Source organism: Erythrolamprus reginae, chromosome 1 (genome assembly GCF_031021105.1).
Source record: "Erythrolamprus reginae isolate rEryReg1 chromosome 1, rEryReg1.hap1, whole genome shotgun sequence".
Lineage (NCBI taxonomy): Eukaryota > Metazoa > Chordata > Lepidosauria > Squamata > Dipsadidae > Erythrolamprus > Erythrolamprus reginae.
In genome coordinates, this window is record NC_091950.1 from 139647958 (window position 1) to 139668790 (window position 20833).

Genomic DNA, 20833 nt, shown 5'->3' on the forward strand with positions numbered 1-20833 from the left:
TGGTCTCTGGGAGGTATGCGGCAGGAAATGGTCCCATAGACCACCTGGCCCTAAGCCATGTAGGGCTTTACCTACAATACCTTGAATTGTGACCAGAGACTAATCAGTAGCCAGTGCAGCTCGCGGAGGGTAGGTGTTAAATGGGTGTACCGAGTTACACCCATAACAGCTTGCGTGACTGCATTCTGGACTATTTGCAGTCTCCAAACACTCTTCAAGGGTAGCCCCTTGTAGAGCGCATTGCAATAATCAAGACAGGAGGTGATAAGGGCCTGAGTGACTGTGCGTGAAAGCTTAATTTGGAAATATGAGTCTATGGTCAGTCCAACAGGCAGCACTCTGTGTGACATTGGTCACCCTTACATCCTGTCTGTTTTTCCTCCACATGATGACATAATTAGTAAGATGCCAGTGCTTGGAGCGTAGGTGCATCCAGGATGTCTTTTTGCGAGTGGGCAGTCGAAAGATGGCATTGGTGATGATCAGATCGTGCGCCGCACATGTCTTCACTACTAATAGGCCATTGTTGTTACATCTGCCATCCCAGGCAGAGTGATTGGATCCCACTCTCATGTTAAAATCACCATGTAGAATCAACCTGTCAGTATTTATTTATTTATTTATTTATTGGATTTGTATGCCGCCCCTCTCCAGAGACTCGGGGCAGCTAACAGCGACAATAAAACAGTGTACAATAGTAATTTGGTATTGATGATTAAAAATCAATTAATATAAAAACCAAACATACATACATACATATCATGCATAGAATTGTAAAGGCCTAGGGGGAAAGAGGATCTCAATTCCCCCATGCCTGGCGGCAGAGGTGGGTTTTAAGTTGTTTACGAAAGGCAAGGAGGGTGGGGGCAGTTCTAATCTCTGGGGGGAGTTGGTTCCAGAGGGCCGGGGCCGCCACAGAGAAGGCTCTTCCCCTGGGTCCCGCCAGGCGACATTGCTTAGTTGACGGGACCCGGAGAAGATCCACTCTGTGGGACCTAACTGGTCGCTGGGATTCGTGCAGCAGAAGGCGGTCCCTGAGGTCCGGTGCCATGAAGGGCTTTATAGGTCGTAACCAACACTTTGAATTGTGACCGGAAACTGATCGGCAACCAATGCAGATTGCGGAGTGTTGGTGTAGCATGGGCATATTTGGGAAAGCCCATGATTGCTCTCGCAGCTGCATTCTGCACGATCTGAAGTTTCCAACATTTTTCAAAGGTAGCCCCATGTAGAGAGCGTTACAGTAGTCAAGTATGCTTCACAGATGTAAGTAGGACATTGAGAGATTCATAAAACTTGTCCTTTATGTCATGCAGATTCGTCATTGTGGGTGTGTAGGCACTGATCAGTGTGGCTTGCTTTCCCCTGTGCAGTGGGAGATGCAATATCATGAGTCGGTCATTCACTCCCTTGGGAAGACTGGCAAGTTTGCGAACAAGATCATTTTTAACCACAAAGTCAACTCATGGTGTTCGTTATTGCTGTGTCCACACCAGAAGAATGTATCACAATCTCCTGTTTCTGTGAGCTGGCCTTCGTTGGCTAGACAAGTTTCACACAGAGCCGCAATATCGATGTTAAATCTTGCAAACTCTCTGGAGACAAGGTTGTTCTTCTTTCTGGTTGATTTGCTAAGGCAGGGGTCCCCAAACGTTTTACACAGGGGGCCAGTTCATTGTCCCTCAAACTGTTGGAGGGCCGGACTATAAAAAAACCCTATGAACAAATCCCTATGCACACTGCACATACCTTATTTTTAAGTAAAAAACAAAATGGGAATGTACTATTTAGAGGGGGGGAGAAGTCTGAAATTCATATATGTTTATGTTTTGTTTTTAATTTTCTTTTGTTAACATATGATTGTAGGTTTTCTTGGCTTATATAAGAATGTATAAAGAAAGAAGGAAGCACTTTGGTATAATGGTTAATAAGTTAGAAATATAATTTGTACTTTTTGAAGGAACATTACGGAGGGAATTTAATTTAAAAAAATGAATGTAACTGGATGACAAAATTAGAAAAAAAACTTTTGCAACTTTTTTGATGATTGATATTAGTTACTAACAAAATACTGCATTTTATTCATAGAAAATTAAATGGAACACTATGTTTTGTCACTCACCCGTGGGCCAGATAAATGGCCTCAGCGGGCCGCATGCAGCCCGCAGGCCATAGTTTGGGGACCGCTGTGCTAAGGGGTTGTCTTGAAGTGTATGTATGATCCATGTGCCAATGGTGAGTGGTGTCACCTTATGTTTTCTTTGAAATTTTGTTATTTGACCACGTGAAATGGGATCCCCTCCAGCCACGGTAAGCTGGACAAGGTTCCATAAAGCAACAATGTTTGAGGCACCTTTTTAGTGTGGTCCTAAAGAGGACTGCTCAGTCACTCAGATAGATGCCGAATTCAGCTGTTGCTTTGGTCAGCAAGAAGACAACAATTAGACCTGAGTCATTGTGTGCAGGTCTATGGCTACAGCTCCCAGTGTATCTACACCTGCTGCTTCATTGCTCGTCCACTGCCACAGGACTGTTCACGGGAATTGGAGGATATGCCAAGACTTGCGCGTGACTTGGATTAAAGTGACGGAGAAGTGTGCATAGTCAGTCTCACTCTCTCTTACCGGATTCCATCTTCCTCCAATAGCAGGACAAGAGTCGAGACTGTTGGAGATGGGCTGGGCATAGTGGTTGACAAGGGCGTCTTTCGTGTCTTGCCGTGCTTCTAGTTTACCACATTGTTTGCAGAGACTGCCTTCATGATCATTGTCCTAAATTTATCTTTCCACTGTTAAAGGATTAGTCTCTTAGCAATAAGAATGGCAAGAAGAATCCAATTCCATTGTCCAGCTGTGGATTTCAATGTAATAGTTCAGGAGAATATGGACACTGAAAATACTAAACCTTGTCTCAAACTCAAATTAATATACGTAATTGCTTTCTAAAGTTATTATGTTCCAAGAAGAACTGACTGACAGTTTTAGAAGCATGTTACATTCTGCTTGGAGAAATAAAGAGTTGAACTTGGGGCATTGTGTATTCAAAGCATGAGCTTCCTCCTTCATCTTCTGCTCTGCTATCCTTCCCTATGTTACTATTTATGCACAATACTGTAAAACATTTTTTTAAATGTTTTTAAAAATAAAATTTTTGCAGCACATTGTTACCGTTGAAAAAATTGACTAATGGCAGACAGATTTGCCAAGAAGTCAAATTTATCTTCTGATTTGTTTAATCACAATGTTGATGAATATTTATAATACAGAAATACCTAGTACATTTCTGTAGTATATGCTATAGAATTAAAATATTTTGTTCTCTCCCCGTCCCTTCTCAATTTTTACATCACATCGTTATTCCAATCCAGTATTTCCAGCCTTGGGCTACACACTTAAGCACCCTAGCTTTTCAAAAGAAGCATTAAAGCCTGCATATTTTTCCTAATCACTAGTCTAAATAATTTGTTGTGAGACTGTGCAGCAGCTCAGATTTAATAGCTTCCACTGCTTTCAAGCTACCCTAGAAATACATGTCAAATGCCTGAAATTGACAGTAATGCCAAAAGTATATTTTCTTCAGAGAAGAACATAGTGCAGGTTATTCTCCAGTGCACCTGTGGAAAAGTAGCTATTCTTCATGATAAATTGTGTCTTTTGGTTAGTGGCCCTGATGTGTTGCTCCTGAAAGCCTTCCAAACTCTAGGAAAAAATACCATTTGGCCCCAGTGATTTATGAGAGGCACAAACCTGATAACTGAGAAGGCAGTTCCATTCACAGTTGCCAAGAGAAATGACCGGATGGGAGACAGTTTGTCCAGCTTTTTCTGGAAGCAGGAGTAAATGTCTAAAATGTGTATGTGCAGAACTTGATAAAATTCCAGTTGACACTTCTGAGACACTTGACTAAAGAAAGAAAGATGACAATTCCCTCCTAAGCCTTATTGTGGCACTGTGATTATTCACATTAGAATTTAAAAAGAGAAAGAAAAACTCTCCTCACTTGCAGGAGGCAGGCTTGTTAGAGCTTGTTAGAAATTCAGAGTAGTGGGTATTTGGTCTTTTTGAATAAAACCAGGTCACATCTTTTAAATATATACATATAAAAATAGCCTTGGAAACAGGCAAAGGAGTCTGTAGCTTTTCCCCCATCCCTCATTAGAACCTGGTTTCCTGACCTAGAATAAATCGTGCCATGTCTTTGGGCTGCAAATGTTGATAAGCCAATTCAGTGAAAGAAAAGTAAGTTCACAAATTTAAGCCCAAGAATATGCAAAAAAATGATTGCAGCCTTAAAAATTATCAGGGCACATTATAGTTGCCTCTAATCTTGGATAAGGTAATTCCTCAATTTATTGATTGCACGCATATATTTCAAATGGCCTGTTACACAGCCTAGTACTGAAACTAAAGCGGGGCAGTGGGGAATTACAAAGCTATTATACATTTCATAAGTAGGGAAGTAAATGTGATCTGATTTCAGACAGTTTCAAGACAAAATCCTGTGGCAGTTGTGTCTTCCAAAATCTGGGCAACAAACTAATGCGTTGCTTGAAGGTCAGTAATATGATAGTTAGACTTTTCTTTGAGTACAGATGCCCCATCTTAGTAACTAACCGTGGGACTTTTCACTTGCCATAGGCATGTCCACGAAAATTAGTGCTTTGAAATTCAATTTCTCATTATTTCCAAAAATGCGGCGCATATGCCCCCTACTGATTTCTACCAATTTTTGCTTTTATTAGAATAACTTTGGACAGAAAAACAACAACAAAAAAGGACCAATTCATGCTGTTTATTATTTCATAGATATTTATTTCTAGATAAGTTAAGTAGTTTTATGGAATAAGTCCTATAAACATAGTAGGAACTTTTGCGTAAATATAAAATTGACCCGGTGCATCTTTGGATTAAAAATAAATCAAATCATGTCTTTTGAGATATGAAATCAAGATTTCAAAACATTGAGAACAGCAACCACACTTTTGTTTGGAAGGGTCCACTTCTCACTACTCCTATGAACCTTCATGACCCCATGATAAATGCTTCTTGCATTATAACACTATAACATTAAATTGTGGGGAGGGAAATCAAAGGAAGGGTTTTCAAGAATGGTACCAATTGCTGCAAGTTTGTTGTAACTCCTAGAGTTAAAAACTGCCTTGCTGATTATCTTGTTTATAAAATCATGTTCAGTTAGTTAATACAGTAATAGTATTTCCACTTGAATGATTGTAGTGAACTTACCCTGGATCTAAACTAGCATGAATTTCACCTTAAAGGCTGTTGTGGTTGGCTCTGGCCCAGCTCCTGCCCCAGGGAATGTGGAGGCAGGGGAAACGTCAACATGTCCTAGGCCTGTTTTGTTGCCGGCAGAGTCAGGGAGTGCAGTTTCCTTGGACGAAGAAGAAGGTGGGGGTGACTTGGAAGAGGGGGGCTTGGCACACAGCCCAGGAAGCCAATTGCCATTATCTTTGGTCGATTCGGATGATGAAGTGTTAGACCCATGCAGGCGCAGACTTATGCATCGAAGAGACCAATTGAGGAAATATTACAGGAGATAAGAGAGGCCACCTGTGTTTGGGTGGGGCTCCAGTAATTAGAGCTGCTGCTATAAATAGCAGTGTGCTAGTTTGGCCGTGATTGCAGTTCTTCAGGATCGTGCCTCGCTGTGTCTGAACTTTGTTTGTGGATTTTTCACCCCTTTGACACCAAAGCAGAGTAAAATGTGTGTCTGTTTCACTTCGTGGGAAGAAGGAGGGCTGTGACATTTCTTCACAGCTACTAGCTAAGTAGTTAAGGACTGATTAAGGGACTTATACAGCTGACAAGGTTGTTTTGGGGAAGAGTGCTCTTTGCAATACAAAAAGGGTGCTCTGTTTCTTTTGAATTTTGTGATAAAGGACATTGTTTTGAATTTTCAAACGTGTGTGTGTCTGAAATTTGTACCCGTGAATTTTCGGGAGGCTTCTACCAGAGAGCCCTGCAGAACAAAGGCAAGCAAATTTAGTATTCCTTGCTCACTTTTCTGAGACTGCAACAGAGGTGGGTTCCTACAGGTTCTTACCAGTTCTTTAGAATCATTAGTAACTTGGTGATGACATCATGGAGCCGTGCGTGCATGGCATAACCATGAACGAACCGGCAGCAAAAGGATCCAGAACTCACCCCTGGGCTGCAAATGTAATTACATTGATAGTTTCCTTTAGGAAGTTAAAAAAATCTGATCAATTTAGCATCATTCAAGCAAATTGTACACATCCTTTGAGTTATCACATTTAGGTTTAGGTATTTTCTCCTCCCAGCACTACAACGTTTACGTGCAGCTATGTGTAGTTCATGCTGGGATGAATTGACTTATTGTATAGTCTCCAAGGCATACATAGATACCAGAAGAGATAAGCAGGACAGAATTTTTCTTTAAAAATGTAAATTACATAGAAGAGGAAGAATTGGTGAGTGTGCTTTTTCTCAGCTTGGACTTGACACCTGGAATCTGCCCAAATCGCTTTTCTGCATGATAAGTAATAATGATAGATGAGCCCTAGCCCCTGCTACACCCCATCCTAGTTAATAAACAGTCTTCTGGGTTTCAATATATCTCCTGAATTTTCTTTGATTGCATTAATCAAAACAATCATCAAATTAACGTCAAAAATATGATTGTAACATCAAAAACATCCTCAATAAAGCTCAGCAAAGAATGTTCTTTCTCTGCAAACTCAGAAAGCTCAAACTGCCCAAAGAGTTGCTGATTCAGTTCTACAGACAAATGATTGAGTCTGTCATCACAAGACAGACACAAACTTCAATTGATAATTAGAACTGCAGAAAAAACAATTGCTGCCAGCCTGCCTTCCATTGAGGACCTGTATATTGCACGAGTCAAAAAGAGGGCTGTGAAAATATCTACAGACCCTTCATATCCTGGACATAAATTGTTTTAACTTCTATCCTCAAAACAATGCTATGGGGTTCTGCACACCAGAACAACTAGACACAAGGGCAGTTTTTCCCCAAATGCCATCACTCTGGTTAACAACTAATTCTCACAACAATGTCAAATAATTTACTAAGACTATATTACTATTATTATTATTCTCTTCCTTACTAGCATCTATCCTTTCACATTTATTAGTAATAGCAATAGCATTTAGACTTATATACCGCTTCATAGTGCTTTTTCAGCCCTCTCTAAGTGGTTTACAGAACAAACTGGGTTTACAGAATCAGCCTCTTGCCCCCAACAAGCTGGGTCCTCATTTTACCCACCTGGGAAGGATGGAAAGCTGAGTCAACCTTGAGCCAATGGTGAGATTTGTACTGCTGAACTACAGCTAGCAGTTAGCTGAAGTAGCTTGCAGTGCTCTGCTTTAACCACTGCACCACTTCAGCTCTTCATAATAATAATAATTATTATTATTATAACCATGTCGCTTGTATCTTTCAATTATATTTTTTATTTGTTTCCTAGCTTATGAGTAACCTTGACTATCACTTAATGTTGTACCTTTTTATTCTTGATGAATGTATTTTATTCCCCATAAGTACATAAATACACTAAAAGCATATGCACCAAAGACAAATTCCTTGTGTGTCTAATCACACTTGATCAATAAAGCTATTCTATTCTATTTCTAATTCTAATTCTATTCTAATTCATTACTTATTTATCTCAAAGAGGATGGAAAAGGCAGTTGTTTAAGAATGCAGAGAAGCAGCATTCTTCGCAATACTTTTTTTTATTGGAGAAGAGCAGGCAGAGCTGGGTGACAGAGTTAAAAACTTCATCCTGGAGCTGAGCAGGTATGACCAGCTCAAGGTTACCCAGCTGATTTTTGTGCCTAAGGTGGAGCTAAAACCCCATAGTCTGTTGGTTTCTAGCATGATAACAATAGCACTTAGACTTATATATTGCTTTAACAGCCCTCTCTAAGTGGCTTACAAATTCAGCATATTACCTCCAATAATCTGGGTCGTCGTTTTACTGACCTCAGAAGGATGGAAAGATGGGTCAATCTTGAACAGAATAGAAAAAATAGAATTCTTTATTGGCCAAGTGTGATTAGACACACAAGGAATTTGTCTTTGGTACATATGCTCTCAGTGTAGATAAAATAAAAAATACATTGGTCAAGACTAATGAGTTCCCACATTTAATGATTGCCATAGGGATCAAATAAGCAATCAGGAAACAATCAATATTAATAAAAATCTTAAGGATACAAGCAACAGGTTACAGTCATACAGTCATAAGTGGGAGGAAATGGGTGATAGAAATGATGAGAAAAAACTAGTAGAAATAGAAGTGCAGAGTTAGTAAATAGTTTGACCGTGTTGAGGGAATTATTTGTTTAGCAGAGTGATGGCTTTTGGGGGGGAAAACTATTCTTGTGTCTAGTTGTCTTGGTGTGCAGAGCTGGTCAGAATCAAATTCCTTGCAGTGATCAGTGAGTTAGCCTGCAATATTGCATTCTAACTACTGTGCCACCAAGTCTTCTTAACCACTATAGAAAACTGGCTCTTTAAATTCTATACAAAGTATGCTATCAGATCAGGCTGCCTGATCAGGTCCTCATTAGATCCCTCCTGCTCTTCCTTCCCCAGTTTCTTACAGTAATTCTCTCAGATCTAATCTTATGCTACAATTTCAAAAGGTAACAGAAATTGCTTTAGGTAATGATAGCCTTAAGTGGTTTTCTACTGATCCGATACCTGAGAAAGAAGATTTTCATCATATTAAACAATGCAGCGCCTCCTTAAGAGACAACAGAATCACTTACTTCTTCCGAATTCTTTACCGATGATGTGAGGAATACACAATATGAAATTCATAATAAATTACTGAGTCTGCTCAGAGGAGATGGTGTTTAGCTAGCATGAATATCTTTTAATAGGATTTGGATAAATTTAGAGAGGAAAGGTTACTCATCATGATGATATATGTTCCCTCAAGGATCAAAACCTCTGAATGAAAACCCGTTACTGATTGAGAGGGGGGAGGGATCAATAAGAGATTATTTCCTCCTATTTCTCAGCATCCCAGAGGCATTGAGTGCTGTGAGAAATGGGACACAACCAGGGTAGGTTCCACTTACTTTAGCTACCGATTCGCATCTTGACATTTCATGCATGCCCGCTACGCCCGTACACACGCCTCGCACAATTCTGTTTCATTGTATGCTCAGTAGCTACAATCAGCCCAAAATACAGCTGAGGAGCAGATCAACTGTGCTTCGGGCAAAGGAATAAAATTAAGTATAAACCCGAGGTGGGAGGGCCCTTTTTCAAGCAGCAGTAGAGGAAACAACTTCAAAACAGGAAAAAATTCTGGAAAAAATCCAAAAAAAGATATGGTGGCGCCCAGGGACCAGTACCCACCCGACCTAGATCCGTGATGCCATCATGATGTCAGCAGCAGGTTGCTACTGGTTTGAGTGACCCAGTCCGAACTGGGAGGAGCAACCCCCCCCCCCCCCCCCAGACACTACAGTAGACAAATCTTTGGTCCAGTCTCTAAGTGCAATTCTTACATTTTTCCTCCTCTTCTGTTACTGCATGCATGCATGAGTACTCTTTGCCAGGAACCTTGCTGTGACATAAAATCTCTCCTTGTGTTTAATTCTGAATACAGTGTTCCCTCGCTTTTCGCGGGGGATGTGTTCCGAAACCGCCCGTGAAAGTTGAATTTCCGCAAAGTAGAGATGCGGAAGTAAATACACTATTTTTGGCTATGAACAGTATCACAAGCCTTCCTTTAACACTTTAAACCCCTAAATTGCAATTTTCCATTCCCTTAGCAACCATTCAGATTATTATTCACCATGTTTATTTATTAAAGTTTATTAAAAAAATATTTATTAAAGGCAGACGAAAGTTTGGCAATGACATACGACGTCATCGGGTGGGAAAACCGTGGTATAGGGAAAAAAACCACAAAGTATTTTTTAATTAATATTTTTGAAAAACCGTGGTATAGACTTTCCGCGAAGTTTGAACCCACGAAAATCGAAGGAACACTACATTTATTTTACCACAGATATACATAGATCATGTTAGGGTGGTTTCTTTGCCTTGTGCTTAATGTTTTGTAACAAACAAGCCAATAATACTTTATGACTTAACTAGGGTGTGTGAATCATGCTTAAGCTTTTAATTGCACTTACATATCTTCCACTCCAGAAATGACCAACCTTAGTGGTTCTTTTGTAGAAGAAGTCATTTCCAGAGGTTTGGTCCACATTTAAGAAGTATAATGGTTACTTATACTATAGTTACTTATCCTTGATAGCCCTACAGAGATTCAATTATGTTTAGCTTAGAAAGCAACTGTACGTAGGTGAAGAATTGGTAGAAGGATCAGAGGGGGACCTCACACCACCAATATATTAAGCTTAGTAAGTGACAATTACAATTATTAGCTCAACTTTAAGGCATAATGAGTGTCACTAGCAAATACTACTTAAGTAAATGAAAATGAGGCCCCCTCAATTACTTTGATTACACAGACAGGCAAACATACCTGATTTGTACCTCTCACTGGCTGTTTGATTTTAGTTTAAAGGACCTTTTATGAACTCAGGCAATTGTAAAATATTCAATAAACAATTATCAAATTGTAGCTTAGTCCCTAATTTGATCCTAGATACAGACACATGCATAAAATAGGAACTATAGCAGTGTCAACGAATAATAAAAATAGAGGTCTACAGTCAATAGAGGTACATATTTAATCCTAGACATTTCTAGCTAGGGAAACAATAGCAGCTTTTGGCCTGTATTGTAAAATGGATGGGCATCTTAAGAGGTGTGGTTAGCAGCAATATGAACCTCACAGTGATTCATAAGTTAAAAGTTACCTTTTTCCTGTACTATATAAGGAAAATGTGATTTATCAGGCTCACCCTATCCTAATGAGCAATATTTCATTATGTAGTACCTTTACAATACCTTTTATGCTGGCTAATCTGTTAACCCAAGTATTATTATTATTATTATTTATTGGATTTGTATGCCGCCCCTCTCCACAGACTCGGGGCGGCTAACAACAGTGGTAAAACAACATGAACAATCCAATTAATAAAAACAACTAAAAAAAACCTTATTATAAAAAAACAAACATACACACAAACATACCATGCATAATTTGTAGTAGCCTAGGGGGAAAGGATAACTTAACTCCCCCATGCCTGGCGACAAAGGTGGGTCTTAAGTAATTTGCAAAAGACAAGGAGGGTGGGGGCCGTTCTAATCTCTGGGGGGAGTTGGTTCCAGAGGGCTGGGGCCGCCACAGAGAAGGCTCTTCCCCTGGGGCCCGCCAAACAACAGTTTTTGGTCGACGGGACCCGGAGAAGGCCAACTCTGTAGGACCTTATCGGCCGCTGGGATTCGTGCGGTAGAAGGCGGTTCCGAATGTATTCTGGCCCAATGCCATGTAGGGCTTCAAAAGTCATTACCAACACTTCGAATTGTGACCGGAAACCGATCGGCAGCCAGTGCAGGCCGCAGAGTGTTGCAGAAATGTGGGTGAATCTAGGAAGCCCCACGATGGCTCTCGCGGCCGCATTCTGCATGATCTGAAGTTTCCGAACACTCTTCAAAGGTAGCCCCATGTAGAGAGTGTTGCAGTAATCGAACCTCGAGGTGATAAGGGCATGAGTGACTGTGAGCAGTGACTCCCGGTCCAAATAGGGCCGCAACTGGTGCACCAGGCGAACCTGGGCAAATGCCCCCCTCGCCAGAGCTGAAAGATGATGTTCCAATGTCAGCTGTGGATCGAGGAGGACGCCCAAGTTGTGGACCCTCTTTGTAATTTAACAATTGGGGTGGGGGGAGGAAACCCAAAGCTTTGTGTTAATCTAGTTTTAATCTAGTGAGCAGTTGCATGTATGCAGTACCTGGCTTTTGTTTTGCATTTCTTTCATTTGCTGTATGTCAGATGTTTTTACGACTGATGGCGAATAGGAAGCTTTTAGAAAGCCCGGCTCTTTGGTAAACAAAAGAGGATTCATTCCCCAAAGATTTCAGAGAGTGATGTCTAAAGGCCATTATTTATTGTGCAACAAATGCTCAATCGTTTGGGAAATCCAGATGTTCTTTCCAAATGCAGCCCAGCTGCTACACATGTGGGGAAATTATCTTATTATTGAATTAAGATTGCACCATTTTATTTCTGGAATCCTTGAAATGTACATTAGGGATCTGGCAGTGGTCCAGAAATAGGCAGATGAAGTGACGGAACAATTATGCACAAGGAAATATTTCAAAGTTTTGCCATTTTAGTTTGGGGGGGGGAGCAAGAGCAAAATATATACATAATGTATAGTAGCAGAGTGTGGGAGAAGCTGCAGAGAAATGCAAATTTAATCCTGACAAAGGTACTCCTCGGGAGCCATTAAAGACATAAAAGGCAATTCAGACCTGGGAAAGAGGAAAGTATTAGAAAGAAACATAAGTGAAGGTTTTGATTCTGATTGGCAAAATAGAAAGAAGAGGGAAACATAGAAACATAGAAGTCTGACGGCAGAAAAAGACCTCATGGTCCATCTAGTCTGCCCTTATACTATTTCCTGTATTTTATCTTACAATGGATATACGTTTATCCCAGGCATGTTTAAATTCAGTTACTGTGGATTTACCAACCACGTCTGCTGGAAGTTTGTTCCAAGGATCTACTACTCTTTCAGTGAAATAATATTTTCTCATGTTGCTTTTGATCTTTCCCCCAACTAACTTCAGATTGTGTTCCCTTGTTCTTGTGTTCACTTTCCTATTAAAAACACTTCCCTCCTGGACCTTATTTAACCCTTTAATATATTTAAATGTTTCGATCATGTCCCCCCTTTTCCTTCTGTCCTCCAGACTATACAGATTGAGTTCATGAAGTCTTTCCTGATACGTTTTATGCTTAAGACCTTCCACCATTCTTGTAGCCCGTCTTTGGACCCATTCACTCTTTTTGTAGGTGAGATCTCCAGAACTGAACACAGTATTCCAAATGTGGTCTCACCAGCATTCTATATAGCGGGATCACAATCTCCCTCTTCCTGCTTGTTATTATCTCCTCCTACAACAGACCTCTGCAACTCAGGGTGGAAAGAGCCACATTGATAAATTAAAAATAATTGCAAGCCATAAAGGTATAGTTATTGCACTGAATTGCTTGGTGATTGCAGCCAGTGACAGTGAGGGAGCTGGCCATGTCAGGCAGGCATTGGAGTCTTTCCAGCCAGTGGTGGCAAATCATTCCTGGCGCTGGCAGCAATGTATTTATTGAATTTTCAAAAGGCACCTGGAGGCACAAAGCTGCTTGGCAGGCTGCATGTTGTTGTACAGGCCTGTCCTACAACAATAAAGTTGCATTCTTGTGATCCTTGTAATGTCTGTTTCCTAACCTAGCCTATCTCAAAGGACTAACAGGAGGAAGAAATTGATCTCTTTCCTTCCCTGTTTTAAAAGTGGGATCATCTACAGAAGCTGGATTGGGTAGGATAGATGCATCTTTTTCACACAGCATAGGGTTAAACCAGGGGCGAAATTTTTTTAAAAAATCCCTACTGGTTCTGTAGCTTGGGCATGGCAGGGGAAGGATACTGCAAAATCCCCATTCCCACCTCACTCCTGGGGCCAGCCAGAGGTGGTATTTGCTGGTTGTCTGAACTACTCAAAATTTCAGTTACTGGTTCTCCAAAACCTGCTGAAGTTCACCTGGGTTAAACCATTAAGTTTCTCATAATTGTCATAAATGTAGATTGCTTTAAGGGAGAGTGGACAAATTCTTTATGGAATATACAGCTACTAGCCATGATGGTTACTGGGGAGACAGTTGTTTGTTTGTTTGGTTGGTTGGTTGGTTGTTTGGTTGGTTGGTTGGTTGGTTGGTTGGTTGGTTGGTTGGTTGGTTGGTTGGTTGGTTGGTTGGTTGGTTGGTTGGTTGGTTGGTTAGTTAGTTAGTTAGTTAGTTAGTTAGTTAGTTAGTTAGTTAGTTAGTTAGTTAGTTAGTTAGTTAGTCCAATACACAATACACATTGAAGAGAATAGACAAGTAGTAATATATATAAAGAAAAGGATAGAAGAAAATATATAAAAATAGAGGTGAAGATATATGAAAGGAAGAAAAGATATATGAGATAAAGGAGATACAATTGGACAGGGGATGGAAGGCACACTAGTGCACTTATGCCCCTTACTGACCTCTTAGGAAGCTGGGGAGGTCAATTGTGGATAGTCTAAGGGGAAAATGTTGGTGGTTAGGGGTTGACAGTTATGTTGTTCCTAGCAGGGAGACATATCTGTTGTCTTCAGGCCTTACTTACAGGCAATTAAATTTGTGTGACAGATCCAAGCCCTAACACCAATCATTTATACCAGTGAAATGTCCCCATTGGAATTGTCCTAATCAGTGATAAAACAAAAGGTGAACAGAGTTAAGGAGGAGTCAGATGAATGAGAAAAGACTTCTTGCATTTCTTTCTTGTATTGTTTTTATACATGAGCAAACTAGCATGAATTTTAATAAGCGCCTGTCTCCAGGATTTTCCCTTTTGCCTGGAGTTCCTCCACAGATGAATGATATGATTTGGAAATACTAGATGTGCATTTCTATTGCAGTTAATTGGGCATCTTCATACATATATCAGCAAAATACGTTGGAGTGCTCAATTTGTTCTGCTTATGATGTTCATTATTTTTCAAAACTCTCTGTGTCCCTCTCATACTTTTTTCTTTTTCTTTTAAATCCTCAAACTATCATAATCCTTCCATTCCCACTAATATAAAGCGATTGCCATTTCTGTCTTTTTCTGATGCCTTTTCGTACATTTCTATTCTTTATTCTGCATAATATTTAAATCATTGCATAGGAATCAAAAACTGTGCCCAATGACACCACAGTTTCAGAGATACAATTATTTTATCACTACAAGGGCAGGAAAGTTGCTGAAAATAACGACTAACATATCATTCTGTTCACTAGTGGTATTCATTCATTCATTCATTCATTCATTCATTCATTCATTCATTCATTCATTCATTGGATTTATATGCCACCCCTCTCCGAGGACTTACCTTCACTACCGGTCCAGACATGGGATCATGCTTGCTTCGCTTGTGTGCACCTCTTCTGCGCATGTGCAGAGCATCCATGATGACATCTGGGTGGGGTGGGCGGAGCCTCCCACCGTCGCTGTTACTGGTTCACCCAAACTCTAGTGCAAACCGATCGAATACCGCCACTGATTCTGTTCCATATCGTTTTTGCTGATATGGCAAGAGTTTCCATAGGAAATGATATAACACCTTCCCCCACCAATAAAAGTACAGTGTTCCCTTGCCACTTTGCAGTTCACCTTTTGTGGACTCGGTGCATCATGGATTTTATAAAATATTAATGGAAAAAATATATCGTGGATTTTCGCTACTTCGCGGGTTTTCTGCGGAACCTGAGACACTACTTACCTACATGAGATTGTAAACAACACACGGTTGGTTGATTGATGGAGAAGTGACCAACCAGAGAGTGCTGCTTTGTATCCCAGAGCCTGATTGGCTAGGTACAGTAGCACATTGTTTACTTTTCATCTGTGCGCAGCTTCCCCATCTCTGAGTCTGCTCCTACACTCAGCCATTAACGTTTCATCGTGTAGGTTTAGGAATTCAAAACATTTTACAGTAAGTGTAAAGACAATACACGCACAGAACAGTGTGGGAATTAAGCAAATGGGAAAGGTTTATGCAGCATAAAAGTGTGAGGGAGGGTTTATAAAGCCTTAAAATAGTGTATACAGTGATCCCCCGTTTATTGCGTCCCCAACCATTGCGAACAGGGTACTTCGCTATTTTTCAACCCGGAAGTCAGAAATACCATCTACGCATGCGTGCCGGGCACGCATGCGTAGATGGCAGCGGCTTCCCTGGGTCTTCCCCCTCTTGCTGGCATCAGCGAGGAGTTTCCCCACTGCCCACGCAAACTCCTCGCTGCCGCCCGCCCTTCGCCCGCCCACGCCGTTCATTCTCGCCGCTTTTGAGCTGAGTCCGGGAGCGAATTCGCTCCCGGACTCAGCTCAAAAGCGCCGATAGCAAGCGGCAAGGAACGGCTTGTCTCGGCGCTTTCGAGCTGAGTCCGGTCAGCTCGAAAGCGCCGAGACAAGCCGTTCCTTGCCGCTTGCTATCGGCGCTTTTGAGCTGAGTCCGGAAGCGAATTCGCTTCCGGACTCAGCTCAAAAGCGCCGAGAGCCAGCGCCCCCGGACCCCCAACCCGGGTTTGGGGGGCTGCTAGGAAGCCCTCCATGCCGGCGGCAAACAGCCGCCCCGCCCCCAATCTTCGGCTCCTCGCTAGCGCTGTGGGAGTAAAAACGTCATCTGCACATGCGCAGATGGTGTTTTTACTTCCGCAGCGCTACTTCGCGAAAACCCGCTCGTTGCGGGGGGTCCTGGAACGGAACCCTCGCAACAAGCGGGGGTCTACTGTAAATACTTAAATAAATATAGCGTGCCTACTTTGCGGATTTTTGTTTATCGTGGGGGGTCCTGGAACGTAACACCCGCGATAACCGAGGGAACACTGTACCATATTTGACATTTCAGAAATGGCTAAAGTGAAAACATTAAGAAGTGATAGGAAGAACAACATGGAGATAATAAATCAACATAGCCCCTATGATCTGTGCTTCTGTGAAATTAATAAGAAGACCTCTTTCTTTATTAGGGTACAACCAATACAATTTACGAAAGAAAACTTTAAAAAATGTGCTGCTATTGCAAAACTTCCTGTGGCTTAATTTAGTATATTTATATTGGGAAGAGTTGCTGTATCAGGATGTGCTTTCAATTTGATGGTAGTTTTAATGGATCTAGGGGCCTGCAGGCTAGGGGGTATCTCTAAATATAATAAAAGCCATGTATTTTTCTAATGAGAGCCAAGGGAAAGGAGAAAGATCTGTACTTATTTGTCTCTCATCAATCTTGGTTTCTTGTTTGGGGAGCTATTTTTGCTTAGTTGCTAAGTTCTGCTTTCATTCATGGTTCCTCTATATTTTCAATCAGTTTGTTTGCAGATGATTGACCGCTAGCTTTGGTATGAACCTAGTGCAGTTAATCTATTTACTCCTTATTGTTGTGGTTAGCTCTGGCCCAGCTCCTGCCCCAAGGACTGTGGATGTGGGGGAGACATCCACATGCTGCAGGCCTGTTTTGCCCCCCCCCACCCCGGAATCTGCTGATGGCAGGATCTGATGACAGGGAGGAGGAGAGTATGGCAGACAGCTCAGAAGGAGATCAATTATCTAGCTCCTCCTTGGATTCAGAACAAGAGTTAATGATACAGCCACGCATGCGGAGAGCGATGCATAGGCAACAACAACTGAGAGATTGTTATCAAAGAAAATGAGGCCACCTGTGGTTGGGTGGGGCTGTGGTAATTAGTGAGGCTGCTATAAATAGCAGCCTGTGGGTTTGGCCATTGTGGAGGATTATCTGATTGTTGTCGTGACTGCTTTACTGACTTTGTCTTTTTGTGTGCTGATTCCCCCGCCCCCGCTTTGAAACTAAACCAGAGCAAAGTGTGTCTCACTTTGTGAAAGAAGAAGGACTGTGAATTGCCTCACAGCTGCAAGCTAAGTATCACAGAACTGAGAAGGGACTTGTACAAATTACCAGTTTGTTTGGAGACGAGTGCTCTTTGCTATACCAAAAGAGGGCTTAGGTTAAGTGAATTTTCATTATAAAGAACATTGTTTTGAATTTTCAAACATGTGTGTGTCTGAAATTTGTACCTGTGAATTTTTGGGAGGAGTCTACCAGAGAGCCCAACAGAACACCTTATTGTGTTGCCTTTATTAAAATAAAAATCCTTTCTTTTGTTATTTCAGTTCTTGGGGAAAAAGAACTCTAGCTCTAATGATCACACTAGTATCCTAGCGCCGTGATGGCAAACCTATGGCACGCATGCCACAGGTAGCACACAGAGCCATATGGGACAACATGCAAGACTTTTCTATGTTTCAGCTCCAGCGTATGTGCACACAGGCCAGCTGATTGTTGGCCTTTGGAAAGGCAGTTTCATCCTCCAGATGCTTCAGGGAAAATTCCCTAAAGCCCTGGAGGCAAAAAAAAATCCCCCAATGGACAAACTGGAAGTTTGGAAAAACACACTTCCAGTTTGCCGGTCTAGGCATTTTTTTTCAGTGGTGGGTTCATACCAATGTGGTCTAGAGCAGTGTTTCCCAACCTTGGCAACTTGAAGATATTTGGACTTCAACTCCCAGAATTCCCCAGCCAGCAAATGCTGGCTGGGGAATTCTGGGAGTTGAAGTCCAGATATCTTCAAGTTGCCAAGGTTGGGAAACACTGGTCTAGAGAGCCTCACCGGTATGAACCCACTGATTTTTGGCTATTTTTTTCCGTCACCTCCATGTGGAAGAAGCTCTCAGCTGTGCTTCGGACGAAGAATAAATGTGACTGCAGAGAATAAATGTGACACAGAAATGCCAGGAAAAAAATGGCCAAAAATCAGTGAGTTCACTTTGGTACCACTCTCTGAACCACACCAGTATGAACCCACCACTGCCTATCAGGCTTCAGAAAGGCCTGCGCGCATGCACGGGGGGCAGTGCAGGGGGTGGGGGAGAAGGAAGGAGTGTGGGCACATGCAAGCATTCTAGCACACACACACACACACACACAAACCCTTTTGGCATGTGAACCAAAAAAAGGTTCGCCATCAGTGACCTAGGGCAGGGGTAGGCAAAGCTGGCTCTTCTATGCCTTGTGGACTTCAACTCCCAGAATTCCCAAGCCAACCATGCTAGCTCAGGAATTCTGGGAGTTGAAGTCCACATGTCATAGAGGAGCCAACTTTGCTTACCCCTGCCCTAGGGTATAACATCAGCTAACCCTGGTTTAGAGGGAAAATGGGAACCATTTATTTATGATTGGTCTTAACAAAAGATCTTCAGCTCCATCTAGATTCAGGTTTGGCAATTCGCCTTCAAAATCAGATAATGGCCTTGTCACTACAGTATTGGTCTGGGTACAATTATTTCACCTAGGGTGGGCACCAAGAATCCAGAGAAAAAGCATGGGAGGATGGCAGTCCTGATTGGCTTGTATGGCTCATTTGTCCGAGTTTGCGGAGAGGGGCAGCATATAAATCCAATAAATCTAAATCTAATCTAATCTCATGCCTCTTCTTTCTCCAGTAGCTGCATTATATCTCCATGGGCAATCTTCTATCATTAACCCAGATAATTAAATATTCTGTTTATTAGTGCAAGATCTTAAGGCAAATAAGAAGAGTGAAGATTATTTTTGCTTATTGATATAAGACTGGTCTATGCAGCCACGCTTTACCATTTCTTATTACCTATTCTTCGATTAGCCTTCTGCTTTTATTTCTTTTATTTATTTATTTATTTATTTATTATTTGGATTTGTATGCCGCCCCTCTCCGAAGACTCGGGGCGGCTCACAACAAGTGAAAAGCAATCCAATACATAATCCAATTAATTAAAATATTGAAAAATTAAAAAAAAATCATATACTAAGATACATACACACAAGCATACCATGTATAAATTCAACATGCCCAGGGAGAGATGTTTAGTTTCCCCATGCCTGACGGCAAAGGTGGGTTTTGAGGAGTTTGCGGAAGGCAGGAAGAGTAGGGGCGGTTCTGATCTCCGGGGGGAGTTGGTTCCAGAGAGTCAGTGCCGTCACAGAGAAGGCTCTCCCCCTGGGGCCCGCCAACCGACATTGTTTAGTTGACGGGACCCGGAGGAGGCCCACTCTGTGGGACCTAATCGGTCGCTGGGATTCGTGTGGCAGGAGGCGGTCCCGGAGATATTTCCATCTCCCGTGTCGTAATGAAATAAATCCATTGGATTTTTCATGATAGCACTTCACGCTGTTACACAAGAGGTTACTGCTTATTTAAGACACAGTGCTACATCTTCTCTAAGTATTACCTTGAATTTATTGAATTCTAGCTTCTTCTGTTGATTTATTGCTTGGTTGCTCTAAATTTTCCCTAGTTGTTTATACCAGAAAAATAATAATGAAATAAATGTTGAATTATAGTCTGTTGAAGAAAATGTTACACAGTACATGCTTTTTCTGACTACTTATCTGTTGTCTTCCATTTATCTTCCTCTGCTAAATGTGGGTTGAGTCATAATACCTTGTATAACGATGTACATTTGATGGAATGCCTGTTTAAGTGGAGGCCTATGTGTGGAATTAAAGTTGTGCTAAACTATCAAAAACCTCTGAACCATATATATATATATTGTGGAAGTAACCAAATCATCTACTTACCTTAGCTAGCTCTAAACAACTGGGACCTTTCCATGTGAATTGCAATTAAAGTACTGTAGCTCTACAGTCATACTCTACAGTCTATTGTCATACTTTTCTAGGTCAAGGCCACTATTTTACAATATTAATTCATTTTCTTGAGCTCTAATTATAACCTGTGCTATTTAAATTCTAGATCGCTCATGGACAACCCACAACCTAGCAGGCTACTTTCTCTGCCCTGTAACTCAGGGATTTCTCTGCTACCCATTATATCAGCAGTGAGAAAGAGATTTATCTAGAAGAAAAACAACAGTGCTTACTCAGGATCCTTTTCTCTAATGTTTATAAAATATTAGAATAAAAACAGCAAAGTAGCATGAATCCAGGAAGTAAAATTGTGGCCTTCAATCCCATTTCCTTCCCCTCTATCTTGAGGGATGTAGGTAGAAAGAAAATAATATCTGAACACTATTTCTCTGGATAACCCAGACACAAACAGCAGCTAAATAGAAACATAGAAACATAGAAGACTGACGGCAGAAAAA

The 20833-nt window shown here is 41.3% G+C and overlaps 1 protein-coding gene across 3 annotated transcripts in view; it reads left to right on the top strand.

Moving 5' to 3' along the window:
- SYT7 (synaptotagmin 7) overlaps positions 1–20833 on the top strand; it is a 320744-nt gene that overhangs the window by 152511 nt on the left and 147400 nt on the right. The gene's annotated exons all lie outside the window — the stretch shown is intronic.